At 33.9% G+C, this 19,742-nt stretch overlaps 1 protein-coding gene across 1 annotated transcript in view; it reads right to left on the bottom strand.

Annotated features, from left to right (window-relative positions):
- The window catches only part of LOC149923675 (histone-lysine N-methyltransferase MECOM-like), a 162,541-nt gene that overhangs the window by 94,145 nt on the left and 48,654 nt on the right, over window positions 1-19,742 (bottom strand). The window contains exon 2 of the mRNA XM_090160510.1: window positions 45-180. The gene's annotated coding sequence lies outside the window, so the exon portion shown is untranslated. The remainder of the gene's footprint in view (window positions 1-44; window positions 181-19,742) is intronic.

Raw genomic sequence — 19,742 nt, 5'->3', positions numbered from 1 at the left:
ATGGGCGAACCCGCGTGTATGAGACAACAGGGAGGTGTACTCACCGACGGAACGGGTTGCCCTTTTGGAGGCGCCCGGGGTGGTGTCCTTGCGTTCGGAGTCCCAGCTGAGATGCACATCACACGAAACCAGGCCCAGCTCCTCATCAGCTTCGACGGGACGTTTTACTTCGATGTAAAACTATCGGAAAAATGAAAGGGAAATAAAAACAGAATTAATATGCGAAGGAAACTGGCGTTTCGCAAACGAAAATGACAAAGTCGTTTACACATCGCCCCCAGACGTTTTGGAACGCATCCCGAAAAACGTTACTTTTTCTTTTCATCCCTTTCTTCTCGGAAAACCTCTTTCGATAAAAACAAATTACTTCAATTCATGTGACTATAAAACGTACTGTTCAAATACGCGTGAGATAATGTTGAAAATATCATCAGTAAGTTAAATTTTTTGTTGTTCAAATTAGTTCGACACTCCCTATTCTCCAGACGGTAATTTTTTAATTTTTCTCTGTTTCTACAATGGTCATATAAATCATTACGTTATTATGGATTGAGAAGTCTTCGAGAGCTGTTACCATCTTTGAAAAAATCAGGTAACAGTGCCCGAGAAATCAAGACAGCCTTTTTCGAGGGGTCCAACATTTGCAAAATTTGCGTTCGGCATTTTGAATCAGAACTTCGGAAATCAGAAACTGATTTTGAGATTTCAGTGTATGATTTTCGTGTTGATTTCTAGGTTTTTAGTATGATTTAGAGATTTTGGAACAAATTTTCGCTAAGGTTTTGAGTTTTCCAAATTATTTATTTCTAATATCATTTTTCTCTAGAGTGTACGGGATTTTTACGACACAGCCTATTTTCAGGAGTAGCCAAGGCTTATTGAACATTGAAACACTGTCAACGGTAAAAATAAAATCTACATTGACAAAATAATGTTAAATTATGAAATCAAAACATAAAATTGAGTTTGTGCCAACTTTCCTGATCCGAAACATCAGATTACAATCATTAACCGAAATCATACTTATTTTTATCTTGTTACTTATGAAAATATCAATAAGAATATTCATTTGAATTATCTTTAATTTACAGTAGATAATTTTTCGGCGTAGTATTTGGAAACCGCTTCGTAATGTAGCTTTTTATCATTATATTTGGGCAATCGACTTGACGATGGCTTCATTTCTACGCACCGCGAAACGTGCAAATATGAGATGGGCAGGAACTCGTGTTCGACCATTAACAGTGAAAAAGGAATATCAGAGTTCGGCAATCACATAATGGGCTCACCATTTACTCGCCTCTCTCTCTTCAATTTAGGTGCAGCCAACTCGTTACCGTGGTTACAAAACATCGTATCTCTGTTCTCAACATTTTCTTAATGTTACCCGAGACAGCTAAAGTGAACTACATTTATCAGAAGCTAAGCTAGTTACGCTAAAAAAAGAGCTAAGCAGATGATTTTTAATTTACTTCACACTCCCTTTAAAGAAGGTATAAAGTTCCATATTTATGGTGGATCAAAGAATTTAACATTTCTTACATTAAGTTTAACGGAAGCCAGTGGTTACTGGCGCCTAGGAGCAACAAACACAGCACTGCCCTCAAGGAAAACGCAACCCGTCAAAAGTCGTGCATTTCCTTGTGTACAGTTCTCATTGGTTAGACGCTTTAGCACCTGCTGCCGTCGGAAGGGGAAAATTCGGAAATTATCTTCCCCCTTTCCGTCCAATGAAATTTGTACACAACTCTGGGTTAGCGTGTTTAAAGGCTAGCTGCGTTCTCCTTGTGTTTGTTGCTCCTAGCTGGCGCTGATTGCGTTGAAGAACAAGTAGCATCACCGGTTAGCAGACCACTTTTCGATTTAACTACTACTACTTCCTTTAATAAATATTTACGGAACTGCATTAAATAGTCAGTAGAGGTCGTTACTTGTGTTCCGGGTTACAATTTTTTCATAGAAAAAGAAACAGTTGCAATGATTTCATTCAAGCTCACTTATATCAAATTATCTAATCGACTATATTACCGATGAAAGTCCAAAACCCTGCCATTATTGGCAATAATCAACCGTGATTTCAGGTATATTGTACTTTGGTTTAAACTTTAGCATACTAATTAATTAATTAATTAATTAACTTATTAATTAATCGTAAATGCAATTTAGTGATGAAAATTTTCCGGAAAATTTAAAAATTTATAAAACTTAAATCGGATTTTCTACAAACTGGAGTTTTTAAGTTACGATGTTCTTAATCTAAGGTAACGAACTGGTCTGCGGCTCTCTTTGGTAACGGGCGGTTTGACCTTTGAAAACACTCCTCAATGGCGCAACGTTTCTCAGTTTACAGCGCTACGGAGGGCGGTGAGACCATCTCTTCGTAAACAGAACCGTGACCTTAAAACGTCCTCTCCCAATTCGCCCACTAAATTCAAGCCGAACATATAACCACGCTCATTAAGGACTATGTTACCGTGTTTTATTTATTGGTTCGGATCATGGTTAGCGTTCGCACTTGGTTTTTCAAAAGTACAAATCTCAGAAACTCGAGAAATTATATCTTACCAAATTATTTCATAGAAATTCTTTAGAAATGAAATTGTAGTTCCATGGAAAAATGACACAAAATTCTATGGAATCTATAGATATTTAATCTGAGATCCATAGAAAAATGACACAAAATTCTATGGAATCTATAGAAATGTAATAGGAGACCCATAGAAAAATGACCAAAAATTCAATGGAATCTATAGAAATGTAATCGAAGTCCCATAGAAAAATGACACAAAATTCTATGGATTCTATAGAAATGTAATAGGCGAAACTATAAAGTCCAGGGGCGCTGAAAAGATGGTAGTCACGTGAGTTTGTGGAGAAATGCAGCGCCATCTATCCTAAGAAATACGAACTTTTATTAGTTTTATTTTGCTAATGGTGGTTTAAATTTTGATCGATTCGTCTAAATTATCTATTTATTATTATTATTATTTAAAACATTTTTAATAGAAAAGTGGAAGTTAATTAGCTGCCTGCAGTATCTGGAAGGAATAATTTTTTTCTTTAACGTCGCACGGCCAACTATGAACACGAGTTACCGAATCAAAGTTGGCTGTGAAAATGTAGTCACGTGATTTTGTTTTCCCATTTTAACAAGTTGGTTAAGACCAAATTGACTTTATAGTTTTGCCTATTGGTGTCCCATAGAAAAATGACAAAAATTTATGGAATCTATAAAAATGTAATTGGAGTTCCATAGAAAAATGACACAAAATTATATGTATTCTATAGAAATGTAAATTTTATAATTTTTGTAAAAAAGTCGGTGAATTAATAAATTGAAAATTGGGTAATATTTCTATAAATATTGAATAAACCTACAAAATATAGAAATTTTCTATAGACATATTTATGAAGCTCTCTATAGGATATAGAAAACCTTAGAACTTTTATATACACCTAGAAGATGATAAAGATATTTTTGTTGCGGATGGGGCTTTGAAGTGAAGAAGATTTCCTTCTTGACGCGTAGATTATGATGGAAACGTATAATTTCCTTTACGTTGGACACAGTTTTGCGAATGCAAGCCTTCGGGCGATTTATCGTGATATTTTGTATCGGTACAATCCGGATTTCAGCCAGTTTATTCTGGTTTTAATTGTTTATTTGTAAAACAAGAATGAATTTATTAATATTTAGGGATAATGACTACTGTTAGCCACGCTAAAAATCTCCTCAACATATAAATTATCCCTAAATTTAAATAAATACATTAAAATGAAATTCACATCACTAGATTTTACAAGATATTTTGACTATTTGAAATGATCGTCAGTGCCAGTAAAAATTATAAATTTAAACGCTTCAAAGAGTTAGTCACACTAGACTACGCATATCAAAGATCATTAACGTTCAATGAACCATTATTATCGTGAACTTTTTAATTATTTAGTTTTTAATCACCGGGTTCTACTTTCATCCAGTCTAATACATCTCGATAATTTAATGAAAATTTACAACTTGAACTTTCTTGCAATTTGGTTACAAATCTTGTAGCCAATTTGTGGCTGTTGGTACGTCACGAATTTACATATTTTCAGCATCTTTTAATCATATTGAACCACAAAAATTACCACACTTAGTACTTTCAGGTTATCTGATAAACTACCATCTCAACACTGTTTTTTTTTATCGTCGTGTGTCCTTCTTTACCGAAATAGATATTAGTCTAAAGTTCTGCCTTGAATGGATTGTCTTTTAATTCAATTTCAAAAGACATTGACAACTTGTAACTGTTGGTATGACACAAATCATTTTGGTAAAGCAGGGTACATGACGTCCGAAAGGACACGAAGTCCATTCAGTCAACATGATTTTCGTCGAGTGTCCTACTTTACCAAATTAAATAATAGTCTAAAGGTCTGCCATCAAACGACTAATAAAACTATGAATTAATCACCCACGTTGACGTTCATATATTTTATTAGAATGCTAAATCATAATTTGGAAAATTTCTTTCCAGAGTATAGCACAGAAAGCTAGTTAAATTTTAGACATGCTGTTGCCCTTTAAGAATTTCTGGTTATCAGTAAAATAATTTCAGGATATCAGTAAAATTTTAACCAAACCAAGCTCGGATGTGTATCTTTTTCAATAAAATCGTATACAATTCTAAATATCAGAACTCTAACTATTACAATTCTAAATATTACAATTCTAAATATCACAACTCTAAATATTACAATTCTAAATATCACAACTCGAAATATTACAACTCTAAATATTACAATTCTAAATATCAAAATTCTAAATATCAAAATTTTAAATATCAAAATTTTAAATATCAAAATTATAAATATTAAAATTCTAAATATCAAAATTCTAAATATAAAATTTCAAAATATCAAAATTCCAAATATCAAAATTCGAAATAAGAACTTTTGCAACCATAAAAAAAAGATAAATCGCTTCGCAACTGACCGATCCGTTTATTTTGGAATCAAGCGAAGGAAAACCCTGGCGGGAAAGATAATGGGATGATTCGAATAGAAACGAGCAAGATCCGAATCGAGGCAACGTTAGAACACCTCGCACATGTTGGTCAAGTGATCTCACCCCTTCCTCTCCACTCTCCAGCTCTCGCAATAAGGCATATACACCTCGATCTCGGCCCAAACATTTCCTCCTCAATTTCCAAGAGATCCTACGTGAGATAAATTACAAAACCGAGATAGAAACGAAGCTTCAAACGTTGCCATCACTGCCAACCATTTAATATTTTATGTCGTTGCTCAAGATGCGTTTTGCAGAAAATCTTATCAGCGCCTTGTGGAGGACCCGAATAACGTATTTTATTTAGATATTCCCCGGATGAAATTCCCGAAATGAAATCGAGAAATTTCTACTGCCCTACATATTAGATAATTTAGCTGCTCCACCGAAATAGACCATCCGAAAAACCGTATCCTATTGTTCGCGAGTGCCCCGCCCAATGGGGAGCGAACAGCCACTAAAAATAATTCTGACCCAGACTACGTGAGCTATTACTTAAAAGGGACGATTAAGTATGTGAAGATGAAAAATAGGGCGAAAATTCGCCGATGAAATCCGTGGATAAGCAACAAATTGGTAACGCGTTCGGTATATACCTAAAAATGTGTTTAGATCTATTTTGGGTTTTTTTTTTATCTGGACAAAATTGAATGCGGATTAAAGCCATGATTGTATACATAGACTTGGCGTTGACGTGTGGCTATTAAATGATTTGAAGATAAAAATCACTATTTTCTGTTGAAAGTTGTTACATTTAGGGCATACTGAATTTTATATTTAAGTTGCAATCTCTTTTAGCTATTTACACCTGATATTCAAGATTTTTAATGTAAAATAGATATCGACACGTCAAAATAGCTTCGTGGAAAATAACTCTGAATAATATCTAGATGAGTTACACCCGAATTTATATCTAAAAATAGGCTATAGTCTATTTGAATTGGAAGTTTTCTTAAATTGTAAGTAGTGTTATTTTTATTAAGCATTCTGTCAAGAGGTAACCATTGACATACGTTTCGTAATACTACAGGTTTATAATAAAACTAGAGAAGTATTAATGTCCCTTTACTGCTAAAGTAAAGAACAAATAGTGCGGTGTACACTAATTATTACCATTAACTTCAACAAGTTTTATGGAAAGGGGAAACTGAAGAACACGGGGGAAAACCCCTTTAACAAGTGGGAAGAGAACTCGGCAACTCAATGCGGAAGGCATTGTTCCGAGATATCATCCAGTTCATTGCCACAATTTATATGAACACTTCTCCGTTCTAAGATATATAGAAAAAGCATTGTTTGCTAAGGAGAGCCGTTTACTATGTCACACACTGAGAGGGCCTCTTGTCAACCGATTCGTTTGTCGATTAGCGTCCCTATTAAGTCGGATAGAGGGTCTTGTCAAAACGCACTCACGATGGTCTTAGCGTGATCAATTTCAGAGATCCAAAAAGAGCTTAAAACTCAAAGGTCTTCAACGCCTACATTCCCCGCGTTTAAAAAGGAAAATACAACTTGATCCTCTGACGCGAATGTATATGGGCTGATCTCGTTACGAGTCGAAGATATCTGGCCGTCGATACCTTTAAATGCATTCTGAGAATTTCGTTTTGGAATCGTGGTTGGGCCCGCCCAAGCTTAAACTCAGCCCGAGGAGGACCACCCTAGCCCCCTTCCTCTCTCTCTCTCCCCGATATCTCTTCGACTGTAGGCCTAGTTATCGCCTGGCAACCGTCTCTTAAGACTGGTAGCGGCGTAACGCCAGTTACAAGGCCTCCCAGGCTGTCAAGTTCGCGATTGACGCCGTGGGTTCCACCTATTGTCAGTCGATGGATGGTATTTCGAGAGTTACCAACGACCACGTAATTTAATATTCTTCTCTTAGTTCTGGGAAGATGATGGCGAGAGAGCTTAAAAGGTCAACCGTTCAAGATTGTGTCTTAAAACGAAAATACGACACTCCATCTCACCAACATGAGGGAATTTACCCAGAGCCTTGGCGCGATCTCCACGCCTATTTATTAATATTAGCCACTGGTCTTTTATTTCGAAATATACAGATTCACTTTCAGACTATAATTTATTGGTTTCTGATAACATTTAAACGTTTATAATTTAGCTTAAAGGGTTAGCAGTATATGACCTTGACCTCAATGACATAACTGAAATAAATTCTAAGGTCAAACGACTCGTAACTCAATAAAATTTATATTTAAAAATAACCTTTTTCGGAGGTAGAAATTGAAATGTTAATACGTAAATTTCAGGGTTATAGCCGATTAAAAATATTGATTTCGAAGAAGCGAAATGTTTCCCGATAATTGAAAATCTATTAGGGTATTCTTGGAAATTAAATGTAGTTCTTCGTGAGAGTACCGCGCATATTTGCTGATGTGGTATTGAAATAGTCAAAGAAAACACTGCAAAACAAACAATGTGAAAAATAACCCGTGAAAAAAAAATGAAAAAGCGTTAAAAATTACCAGTTTCGAAAGTACTTAGGTAGTTTACCAACAAGCAGACACTAAGTTTAGTCACGAGAGAATCTAATTACTCCGAATACCGAACCATCTAAAAAGGTTCTTGGGCGTTTTTCTCAACAGGGGGAGTGACCATTGAGTGAATCATCAAAAAATACAGCTATTTCCGCATTTTGCGTTACACAGCCACTATCATTTTTACTTCGTCGAAAAAATAACTATTTAAAGAAAGATAAATTGAAGTTGCGCTCAAATTATTTTGAAGGTCGCGGATTTCCCAATGCCGTTTTGACTATGAGAATCTGAACCGAAAACGCGGGCTCGAAATTGGGTACCTTACCAGATCATTACGAAATTATAAACGTATTTGTACTTTTGATTTCGAGGCACTCGACACCGTCGCGGCTGTGAAATGATTAACAATTATTTTTTTTATTATTCACAAATTTCTCGCGGTTGAAACAGCCTTCGACGTGTTGAAAATAGCGCGAAAAAAACTGGTTTAGAAAAAAATATAAGTGATGGTATATTAAATGTAATTATACCGCATTTTTGTTGAAGTATTCCGGTTGGCGGCGCTCGATCAAATTATTTTCAATTATGTACATGATTCAATTATCAAACATAAATCATATACGCCGATCCCTACACATTGAAATTATACACTAATTTGTAAGGGTTTAATTCCGCATGAAGATTCGTGGTCACGTTTCGCCTAAGGTGCGTCAATTTGCTAAGAAATATTTGGATTTCTTGCAAGATTGATAAGAAATCTTGAAAGATTTCCTAGTTTCTAGATCTCTTATGAAAATAGTTAAGTTATTGCAAGAATTCCTTTTTTTTTTGGATTTGCTTTCAAAATAAAATTTTTGCAAGAATTTCTACTTTTTGGCTCTCCTTTCAAAATAAAGTTCTTGCAAAAGTTCTATACCTTCTGACTCTGCTTTCAAAATGAAGCTCTTCAAAATTACTTAGCTTTGGCTCTAAAGTAAAAAAGGTTCTTGCAAAAATACTAACTTTGGCTCGGATGTAAAAAAAGTTCTTGAAAATTTTTTAGCTCTGGCTCTGATGCATAAAAAGGTTCTTGCAAAAATACTAGCTTCTAACTCTTCTTTTAAATGAAAGTTCTTGCAAGAATTCCAACCTTCTAACTCTGCTTTTAAAATAAAGTTTTTGACAGAATATAACTCTGATTTTGAAAAAAGTTGTTGCATGAATTTCCACCTTCTATCTTTGCTTTTAATTTAAAGTTCTTGCAATAATTTCCACCTTCTAACTCTGCTTTTAAAATAAAGTTCTTGCAAGAATTTCCACGTTCTAACTCTACTTTTAAAATAAAGTTCTTGCCAGAATTTCCACCTTCTAGCTTTGCTTTTAAAATAAAGTTCTTGCAAGAATTCCTAGAAGCTCTGATTTTTACGAAAAAGGTTCTGGTAAGAATTACTACATTTTAACTCAATATACTTAATATTTGGCTACAGCAACGAACGTGGTGGTGGTTAGGGGAACTAAGCCAATAAGATACCAAAATATGAATAACCCTTAATATTAATTTAATTGAAAGGATATCTGCCAAGTTATAAACAATAAATAATTTCCAAAATATTGAAAAATCTCGAAATTCTTTTCAATAAACTAGACCACTCTTGATTTTCATGGAATAAAAGAAAAAATATTCATTTTAATTGCCGGTTTTTTCCGGGCAAAAAAGACGCCTTAGAAAAATACAATAAAAATACTGAAAATGACCTTAATCTCGCCATCTTCGTCGGAAAATAATAAATGCGGCAAGACGGAAGAAAATTAGGTGTGTCTTTTATATTAGTATATTCTTAACGAGAAGAAAAAAGGAGCAGATTTTTTTGTGATCAAATAAGAAAAAAAACTTTCTTTCATATCGATTGACATCTGGTCCATCTGGATGCGGCACAAATTGGAAAGACTACCAATAATATTAATTAGAGACAAATTCGCTGACAATTTCCCGCTTCTGTAGTTAATAAGCGCTAGTCTTCTTTCGGGAACTGACGGTTCATTAAGGAAACTATAATGACTTCATAATTGGCCTACTATAGATGACAGTTATACTTAAGAGGTACATCGCGTACTGTCTAGAGTAAATGTCGGGTGGTTGTTTAGTTTAGTGTTCGGAATTGTTTATTCACTATCCACAAATTTTCCGATTTATTTAAAAAACGTTGGTAAAAAGAATATCATTTTAACTTATTTAATTATGTTTTTTTACGCAACCAAGCATTTATTTGAATAAAAGTAGTATTTATTTTAATAATTGTTTGTTTTATTTAAATAATAGGCTTATTCACTTTCGATTATTTAAACATTTTACAATTTTTATTCAACTATTGCTTATTTAAATAAATATTATTTAAATATAGCCGAGCTAGGTTAGGCTAATACCTAAGGCACCACCCTAGGCTTAAATCATCTATTCACCATAAATATGGAATCTTATACTTTTTTTCTTAAGAATTACAAATTTGTAATCAATGAATGTTTAACTACCCTAAATATCGGTACAAAAGCACGAGTTATAAATTCAATTAAATTTGACGGTTATTGAAAAATATACTTTGATCTCCAATATCACAAGTGGTATTGTAAAATTAGGGATTAACCTAGATCAGGTAATTCAACTTTTCTTCTGTTTCAAATTTAATTAAAATCTAGTGACTGAAATGTCTTTGCCTCAACGACTATTATTATTATTATAATCATAAGTAATATATTTTTAATAAGTGTGACGCTTCTTATTGTTTTACACTCTCGCCCAACAAAGGCTCTGCAGTGAACTAAACTTTTAATTGCAAAATAATTTCATAATTTGTGAAGATATGAATGAATCCACCACAATAAAAAGTATGAAAATAAATTAATGGGATTAAAATAAAATATTAGCAATATTAATAATATTAATACTAATAAAATTATAATATATATAAATGATATTATACAAATGTTATGGTTTAACAGACTTGCTGTAGGTAATTATTTACTTCAATGAAGTCATACTTAATGTTATTACGTTACTTATGTTATTTATTAAAATCTTTCCGAAGAAGAACGAGCGAGGTTTAAATATTTAGAATAAAATACGAGGTGAATTCGGCCTGTCAAATTGCCATTTTTAGGTACATTCCTGTGGCCATAGTCGATATATAGCAGCTCCGCATGGGGTCGAATCTTGGCGTAGGCGGAGAGCGTAGAATATTCCAAAAATTCTTATCTGGATTAAAAATACGCCGTTTTTACGCGGAAAAGGGGTTTTTGGAACTCTTATTTCGAAGAAGACAAGTATTGTATATATATATTAGCCTTTTTTCTGTCGACGTAGGTGTGAGATTTACTATAAAGTGTTATTTTGAAGACATTACCGTCTTTTTTTTGGAAGGACGTCTTAGACATTGATGAGCGCGAGGAATACACCCAATTCCAGAAATCCTTAAACATACCCGTTAAAAAAAATTTTTAGTTTTCTTTCTGGTTTATTGAAATATTTGACAGCTACAAATGGATATATTTACGGTGTTTCCTTCACTCTTTTTTGCTCGCATATCGATGTATGTATTTTTACGTATTTTTACGGTAAATCTTTTTAAAAAATTGAGATCTCGTTTCAATTTTAAATTCAGTGGGGTCTTCATTGAAGTTACTTTTTTATATGAAAAAATTTGAAAATTCGGACATTCAAAATTAGAAATAGAATATTTATAGAGTTTCTATATGCACGTTCTATTTATTTAGTATCGTGATGGGTAGTACTATTTAGTTCATCGAATTCGTACTTAACGATGGTGCCACCAGAAGTAAATGAAAATGATAAAAAAATCGAGTCAAATAAAAGCTAATTTCCATCCCCATCTTTTGACGCGATAAATTGAACTTGGGAATTGTTGGTATAGCTATTTCTTTGTATAAAAAATGGTTTCATAAAAACAAAAACTTTCTTTTAGGCCTAGGAGCGCGCAAAATTTAAAATTCGAGGTCAAAATGTAACTTCATAAGGAAAACGCCTCCAACATGGAGAGTATAGCAGTCTGATAGCTTTGGTTCATTTACTTCGGGTACCACCAAATATGTATTTATTTATTCATAGGGATAATAACTCTGTTGCGACGATTTTCACGATAGAATTTTCCTGTCACGAGAAGGGGGAATAATAGAATTAATATAGAAAAAGTCTATACGATATATTTATAAGGGTAGCTAAACACTTGAAACGGACAAATTATTAACGTAAAGATTTCATTTAAAATATCTAAACATTAATTCAAAATTTGGTTTTTGAAATCGTGAGAACTTAAAAATAATTTAGTAACATAAATTAAAGATGACTTAAGTGTCAGTTTCAGAAATAATCCTCCCTATTTTTAACAGTACGAAATTATCAGTACAGGCACCTCAAACTGTCTGTTAGCCATCTAGGTGGCACTCTATGTGGCCTCACGAAATCCTAGAAAAAAAAAATAAAAAATGGCTTTTAAGCCGTACACGAGGCAGACACAAGGATTTTTAAAACGTCTTCATTTGGAGTTCTTAAATTATGGCAGCACACCCTCCCGCTTCCATTTCAACCCTAATTCTCCCCCTTTTAAAAAGATTCGTACATATGATCCGACATTTGAAATCTAGGTTCGTATAATTCTTGTTTATATTTTTAAACTCTTACTATTCCCAAGAATGTGTTCGAGTTAGCTGGGAATACGTAGCGTTATCTGTAGCCTCTGTTTCTATGATGTCTCGTTGATAGTCTCCGCCTACGCGAAGAGATAGCGAGCGATCGTACCTGAGTGTCTTCCCCCTTCTCCGAGAGAAAGAGGGAGCGCTTACAACGAGGAAAGGCAGAGGGGCGTGGTTTCTCTTCCGGGGGATCACGAGGCGAACGGGGGGCGGCCCGCGTATTCTCAGTGAACTCGAAAACCACGAAAGCTCGCAAAAAAAGAAAGGTTAAAGCAGATAGCCTCAATTTTGGCAGCACTTTCTGTCAGAGATGGCAGATCGGGTGTATTATACGTATCGTAAGATGAGCGGAATTTTTATTACATTTCATATTTTACGGCGTGAGAAACGTTTTTGGATTATTGAATTATTTGACGCCAGAGAGAGCGCCCTGATCGTGACGTATTAATCAAAATTGGTGTCAGCTCGAATCGGGGATTTTCAAATCGCCGTTGACTGCTTCGATTAAGCGGTCAGTTGCTTTTTGGAAACCCCTCTACGGGGTAACGTGGTAAACAAAATCGTTGAACGGACATTGTAACCTCGTTGAAAGCTTTTTTTTTTCATTTGATTTGAACTGACGCGCTGTTTATTTTACTATTCTAAAAATCGACCGCGTGTGATTGGGTTTCACGATTTTGGGGCCAGCTGTCCTTCGCTAATGCATTTAGAGTGCACATATTGTTCACGTTAATGGCGAGTATTAAATGGTTAAAAATACCTTCGCTAAATGCGGAAATTCAATTATCTAGTGCACGAGCGTTTGAAATTTTTTTTATGTGTTTTATTTATAAAAAGGGAATTTAATTGATATTAAAAACATTGTATTAGAATCATTCAGTATTGGGATCACACACATAATGCGTATTGCATTGTGAATTGCATATTGTGTATTATGTATCGTATATTGTAAATCGTGCACTATATATTGTATTTTGTGAATTGTGCATTGCATTGTATGTTGTGTATTGCTAATTATGCATTGCATATTGTGAATTGTGTATCGTATATTATATATTGTAAGTTGTAGTACATTGTATATTGTGTATTGTGTATCGTATATTGTATGTTGTATTGTAAATTGTACATTGTATATAGTGAATTTTACATTGTATATAGTGAATTTTTACATTGTATATAGTGAATTTTACATGGTATACTTTGAATTGTACATGGTATATAGTGAATTGTACATGGTATATAGTGAATTGTACATGGTATATAGTGAATTATGCATTTATATTGTGAATTGTACATGGTATATAGTGAATTATGCATTTATATTGAGAATTGTGTATCGTATATTGTATATTGTATTGTGAATTGTAAATTATATATAGTGAATTGTGCATTTATATTGTGACTTGTACATGGTATATAGTGAATTGTGCATTTATATAGTGAATTGTGCATTTATATAGTGAATTATGCATTTACATAGTTAATTGTGAATTTATATTTAAAATTGTACATTGTATATAGAGAATTGGGCATTTATATTGTACATTGAGTATTGTGCGTTACATAGTATATATCATTTGTTATAGTACATTGTATATTGTGAATTGTCCATTGAACTTTCCTTAATTATTAGTATATTGTACATAATATTTTTCATCATACTTTCCTGCAAATACGAAATTAACATTTTGCCTTTGCAAATATATAATTGGTATTTAAAATTTTTAATTACCAAATTATAATTTTTATAATTGAAATATCAACATTAAACGGTAAAGGTCATTTAGCCCACCCAATTTTTGAGACTACGGCTCCACCTTCGGTATTTCCCGAGCACAACGAAGTTCCAACGCGAAAACTCAATCTACAACATGAAGAGCGCGAGTACACCACACCCTAAGGATGACATATGACGTCTAAGTGCCAATGACGTTCCACAATAAATTCGCGAAAAACCTAGCAAAGCCAAAGGCGGCTAAAAACTATCAAAATATCTCGTAATTTATAAATTCAGAAAAACCCCGCTTATAAATCTGTCTAAACAAAGAAATCCTTTTATCACGGATTTTGAAAAAGATATAAAATTGGCGAAACTTTTGTCATTAATGGGGCGTTCACACTTTACAACTTTTAAACACCAATTAGTTTGCCCACCAAATCTGTCCAACTAATTTCCAGTGGAAACAGCAAAAGTAAGAACACTTTTTTCGGGTAAATAACACGTAATTTGATTCGGGATTTTGGTTAAGATATATTTTAAGATACCCAACTATTTGAAATTCATCCAATTAAATTGAGTGTGACCTTACTGACCCGTCGTCTGCCGCTTAGTACGTAATATTAATAATAATTATAGCTAGGCTAATACCCAAGGCACCACCTTAGACCTAAGTCATTGTTATTACTGAACTATAGTAGCTAAGGTGTTATAAATTATTGTGATAAGCTAAACCAAATTTCTAACTTTAATACAGTGTATCAGAATTTATAGCCCGGTGTACCTAGTAACAGAGACCATACCACCGGAGGCCTATCATCAGGAAATAAATAGTATAGCAGACTCTGAAACGTTAGCCCTCGTGTGGACAATTGTTGTACTATCGCCACCCACCAAAATTGAACAAAAAATTATTTGGTGAAAATGTGTGAACCAGTTAGTTGGTACTTTGGACATGAACAACTCATTTGCCAACCAAATCGGCACAGTCTGAACGTTACTTGAATTTCTTAATGGTGTGGCATCAGCTAATAAGACGGCGTGAAGGGGGGGGGGGGGGGGTGGCACAGCTGTCCGATTGTTTGCTAAAGAGAGGACTGCCACACGACCGCGTGAACGTCAATCACACCGAAATCCCAGGGGCGGGTCTACCCGGAATTTAAGATTTTTTTGCATTTAAAAAAAGTAAGTTAAGAAAAATACGGTTTTTCTTCATTTTCGCCATCTTGTACGATGAGAGCTGGATCGTGAGTTCCCGAGAAAAATGATGTTATCTAGGTTTCCCCCGAGTTCAATTACGTTCGTAGTACCACCCTCAATATCGGGTAGTAGGTTATGAAACGCGTGTATTGTTAGATCATGTCATTTTATACACAAAATGTGAATACATTTGTTGTCAAAAACTACTTAATTCTTAACATTTAAAGAAATAGAAACTAAATCGAAGAATCGCCTGCTTAGACTAACCAATTAACTAGCGCCAATCACCTCTAGCTTTTGTTAAACCTAGTGGTAGAAATGTGAAATCCGTTGATCCAAGAATGCATTCAGGTTACTAGGAATATGGGACTGTAGAGATTCTAAACGTCGTAATAATTGGTAGTAAACGTTTATTTGCTATTTCACACAAACGATTGACATCTATATATAGGTGGTTTCTTTTCGCTTGTTCCGGGATTTCGGAGTAGGGTAAGAAGAGTAACGCTGTGACGTCATTTTACACCGATTCTGTGGTGGCGAATAGTTCGAGTTGGGGTAAAACCGTTTTTCTAAAATGGCTGCCTGTTTCCTTTTTAGCAGAAAATCCTGGCTAGCAGACGACAAAATCCTTTTCAGAAGGAGTAAAAAGAGTAGCCGTAACACTCCGGAACAAGCGAATAGATTATGGGGCCGAGGTTATCTCTTCCCCGGAACAGGCGAATAAAACGATTTAGGGTAAAAAGAGTACACTTTTAGTCCAAGAACAGGCGAAAAGAAACCACCATTTGTTCACATTTCGTGATGAAAAAGCAGGCGAATTTTCCCTAGTAAGTATGCGAGGGTGATACCACGACTATGCTAATACATCCAATGATAAACCCTATCTAGAGAAGTAAAGTTGTTAACTTCGGATCCTAAAAACGTATGGTCACAGTTGATCCTGAGAATAGTGGTACCTTAGTTTCAAAAACCAGGTATCTCAAAATAAAAAATGACAAAAAGTGATATAAAATTAAATATATTCAAATCTTTTATAATCATAATTTTTAAAACTATAATAATTTTGAAACTAACTCTACTAAATATATATTATATTTATTAAACGGTTGACGTGCCAAACAAAGCAAATACACGCGAGTCATCTTACTGCTATTTAGAACTAAGTTAGTATGTTTTATTTTCGGAAATTATGAAATTATTTTATGAACCGATATTTTTCTTAAATAAGGGCGGTAAAATTTGGGGTTTCTGGGCGCAAAACGATTTGTACCCCACCCGCTTCACTGAGGCTCTAGGATCGGCCCGATTGGCATCTTTCAATCCTTGACTTCCATTTGATTCTTGCCGAAATTGAAAAATTTCAACTCTTCGCACCCCCTTCGAAATGATTGAAATCGGGGGGAAAGGTTAAAGTTAATCCCCCTCCAACCGGGATGATGTTGGCCGAAAGAAAAACTGGTTAAATACGGGCAATTTCCAATGGGAAGTGAGCAGCACACACCCACCCCTTTTGCCGAAACGAAGAATTATTAGGGGTGTTAGGAAATTCCGCATTTTCTTCAGATATCGAGATGGTGCCAGTTTGAGACAAGGACATACGTTTCCTTTATGCCGGATTAAGTACATAGAGGGCGCTTTTCTTTTTGGTCACATCTAAGAGGCGTTCGGACTATTAAATTTGTTAATGTACTACTTTTAAAGGCCAATTAGTTTGGTAAGCAGTGTGAACGGCAAACGTTGGTTCATTTTTCGGTTGGGTGACCGATTTTTGGGTGTATAATTTGTTTGAGATACTCCACTATTTTTGAATTTCAACCAAAGAAATTAAGCTATTCCGTGACATCACTGTGGAGGGAACATTGAAACAGTTGGTCCCTGGTATGCGTGCTTTAAAATATTGCTATTTTCGAAATAGCAGACAAAAACCTAATTTCGAAGTTTGACACAGAAAACATTATAGCAGCCGACAAAAGAATTCGAATAATCCCATTGGAGGAAGCCAAATCGTTAGCCCTCGTGTGGACAATTGTGTCGCTATTGCGACCCACAAAAATTGAATTTGGTGGAAAAGTGTGAAATTAATTGGTATTTCGTACATGAACAACTAATTTGGCACAAAGAAAATTTTATAGTCATTGTTAAAAAAATTGTCCACGTTATAAGGTACTGCGAATACAATTTTGCATATATAATTAAATGTTTTTGTCAATTATTATTTATTATGAAATTAGACATTTCTTATTGGTTGTAAGACTTTTTTCCGTTCAAGATATCATTGATTGAAATAGCAACGAATGTATTTGTCAAAACACAAAAATCATTGATGGGTTTTCGAACACCCAAAGATTTTCACAACCTATGAAATTTTATAAAATTATTTTTTGAATACCAATTAGGTGTAATTTTTGAAATAGTTGGCATTCGATCATCGACGCGTTAGTTAGAATTCTAATAATGTTTGCTAATGATTAATAAAATGTTGTACTCTTTAGAAGTTAATACTATCTGATTGGAATTTTAAGTTTAAAAGAAAATTTTGAAATTTTATTTAGTGAAAATTTTATTATAATTCACTTTGACGTAAACGTGATCAAATTTATTGTTGCATCGTTTGGGGAATTTGCCAAACATTTTTGGGAATTTTAAATCTTAAGTAATCACGTATTTTCCAAATTTTGAAATCTTTTGAAAACTTTCTTTTTAATTTATTTAATAAAAATAAAAATCAATAGATTTTTTTAATTTATTGAATTGCTCAATTTTAAAACCATTAATGGCTTTTTCTAATTGTAGGGTACTTCGTTTATATAAAATAAAAGTTAATTAAATCTTAATTAAATTTAATTAATATTTAATATTGTAGTTTTAATGGAATTGTGTTAGAATACTTTTTGCATTTTCATGTATTATGTGATTTAAATAAACGTTTAAAAAACAATTTAAATTTTGATTAAAATAAAATTTATTTAATTCAGCAAAAATTAATCGAAAACAATTTAAATTTCGATTAAAATAAAATTTATTTAATTCAGCAAAAATTAATCGAAAACAATTTAAATTTCGATTAAAATAAAATTTATTTAATTCAGCAAAAATTAATCGAAAACAATTTAAATTTAGATTAAAATAAAATGTATTTAATTCAGCAAAATTTAATCGAAAACAATTTATATACAAATGTAATTATAATTTTGTACGCGTTTAGAATTATATACTGTATCAAAAAAGTTATTACCACAAAAATATGTTTTATTTTTTAAATAGTTTGCGAGAAATAGTATATATTAACAAATTAATAAGGATATAAATGAAATCAATAATAACCCTACAATTTAAATCCGTTTAAATTCAAGAGGCGTTTACCGAAATATTTGGCCAGAAATAGTCTATTAACAAATGAATAAGGATATAAATGAAACCAATAACTTGAATAACCCAACCATTAGAATCGGTTTAGATTCAAGAGGCGTATACCGATATTAGCACCATTCAAAATCAAAATAGAATTTTTCACCAAACAGGTACATCCTTCAAAATCAATTGATGACACTCCCGTATGATACATCACTTTCAATTCAATTTCCATACGGAAATCCAGTTTCTGAAATCACCCACCATCGACGATTATTTTAATGACAGCGCGATGCAATGCATCATCGTCTTACGATACTTGACTAAATAAAACTAAAATAAATAAACAATTTGGGAATTTCAAACGACAAAAACCTCACACACGGCGCCCTTTTTATAATATAGGATAATTTATACTAAAAAATACGTAATTATCTTTATAGAAACACCCATAAGAAGAATAGTAAGGCTTAGGAATCAGGAACGGAGCTGTTGTCGACGCGGTTAGAGAAAATGTAGAATCTAAATAAGAGAATATATTACATAGCCTGAGGGTATAAATAATCCGCTAAGAAAGGGTGGAAAAAGTTACAGATACGACGCGGAGATATTAGAAACAGGCGCGGAGACGTTGCCTTATTAAGAATTTGGAATCACGAAACCTGATATTACTTTAATAGCCGCTAAACGAATTATCGCTACACGCCCGAGAATGCCACAATTACCGTACGACCTCAATAACCGAATGGGGCGTGGTAAACGCGCATCGCGATACGGCGGAAGGTAAGCCTCCGCGACGTCACTCGTACCCTTCCGCGTACTGAACGATAAATCTAGCCACGCCCATTTCGGTATAGTTGATGAAACGAAATAGAAACGTGATATTAAAATTTAGGGAACGTTTCGCCCGATGATAATGCGATAGAGAATGTAATATATTCCTTTGAAAAAGAAAAAGATGAGTGAAGCGAGTGGATTTTGTAGAACCAACGCGAAATTGGTTTTATCGGCCGTGTAAACGCGAGAGGAAATCCATTAAAAAACGCGTCTGGTGAGCGCGCGAGGGTGTAGCGGAGATCGTGAGGCTCTGATTTAAACGCCAGACCAGAGGCGTGGATTAAATCAAAATCGACGATAGAATAACTGGAAAATGCGCGATTAGGGTATCCGTGCCTGTCAGTGCGTTACTTACAATCCGTCACGTATTACCCCTATCCGCATTGTCATAAGCCTATAATAACGTTCTATA

This window comes from Leiobunum rupestre, chromosome 10 (genome assembly GCF_980474605.1).
Source record: "Leiobunum rupestre chromosome 10, qqLeiRupe1.1.hap1, whole genome shotgun sequence".
NCBI lineage: Eukaryota > Metazoa > Arthropoda > Arachnida > Opiliones > Sclerosomatidae > Leiobunum > Leiobunum rupestre.
Note: the sequence above shows the minus strand (reverse complement) of the source record. Positions and strands in the feature narration are given on the sequence as shown.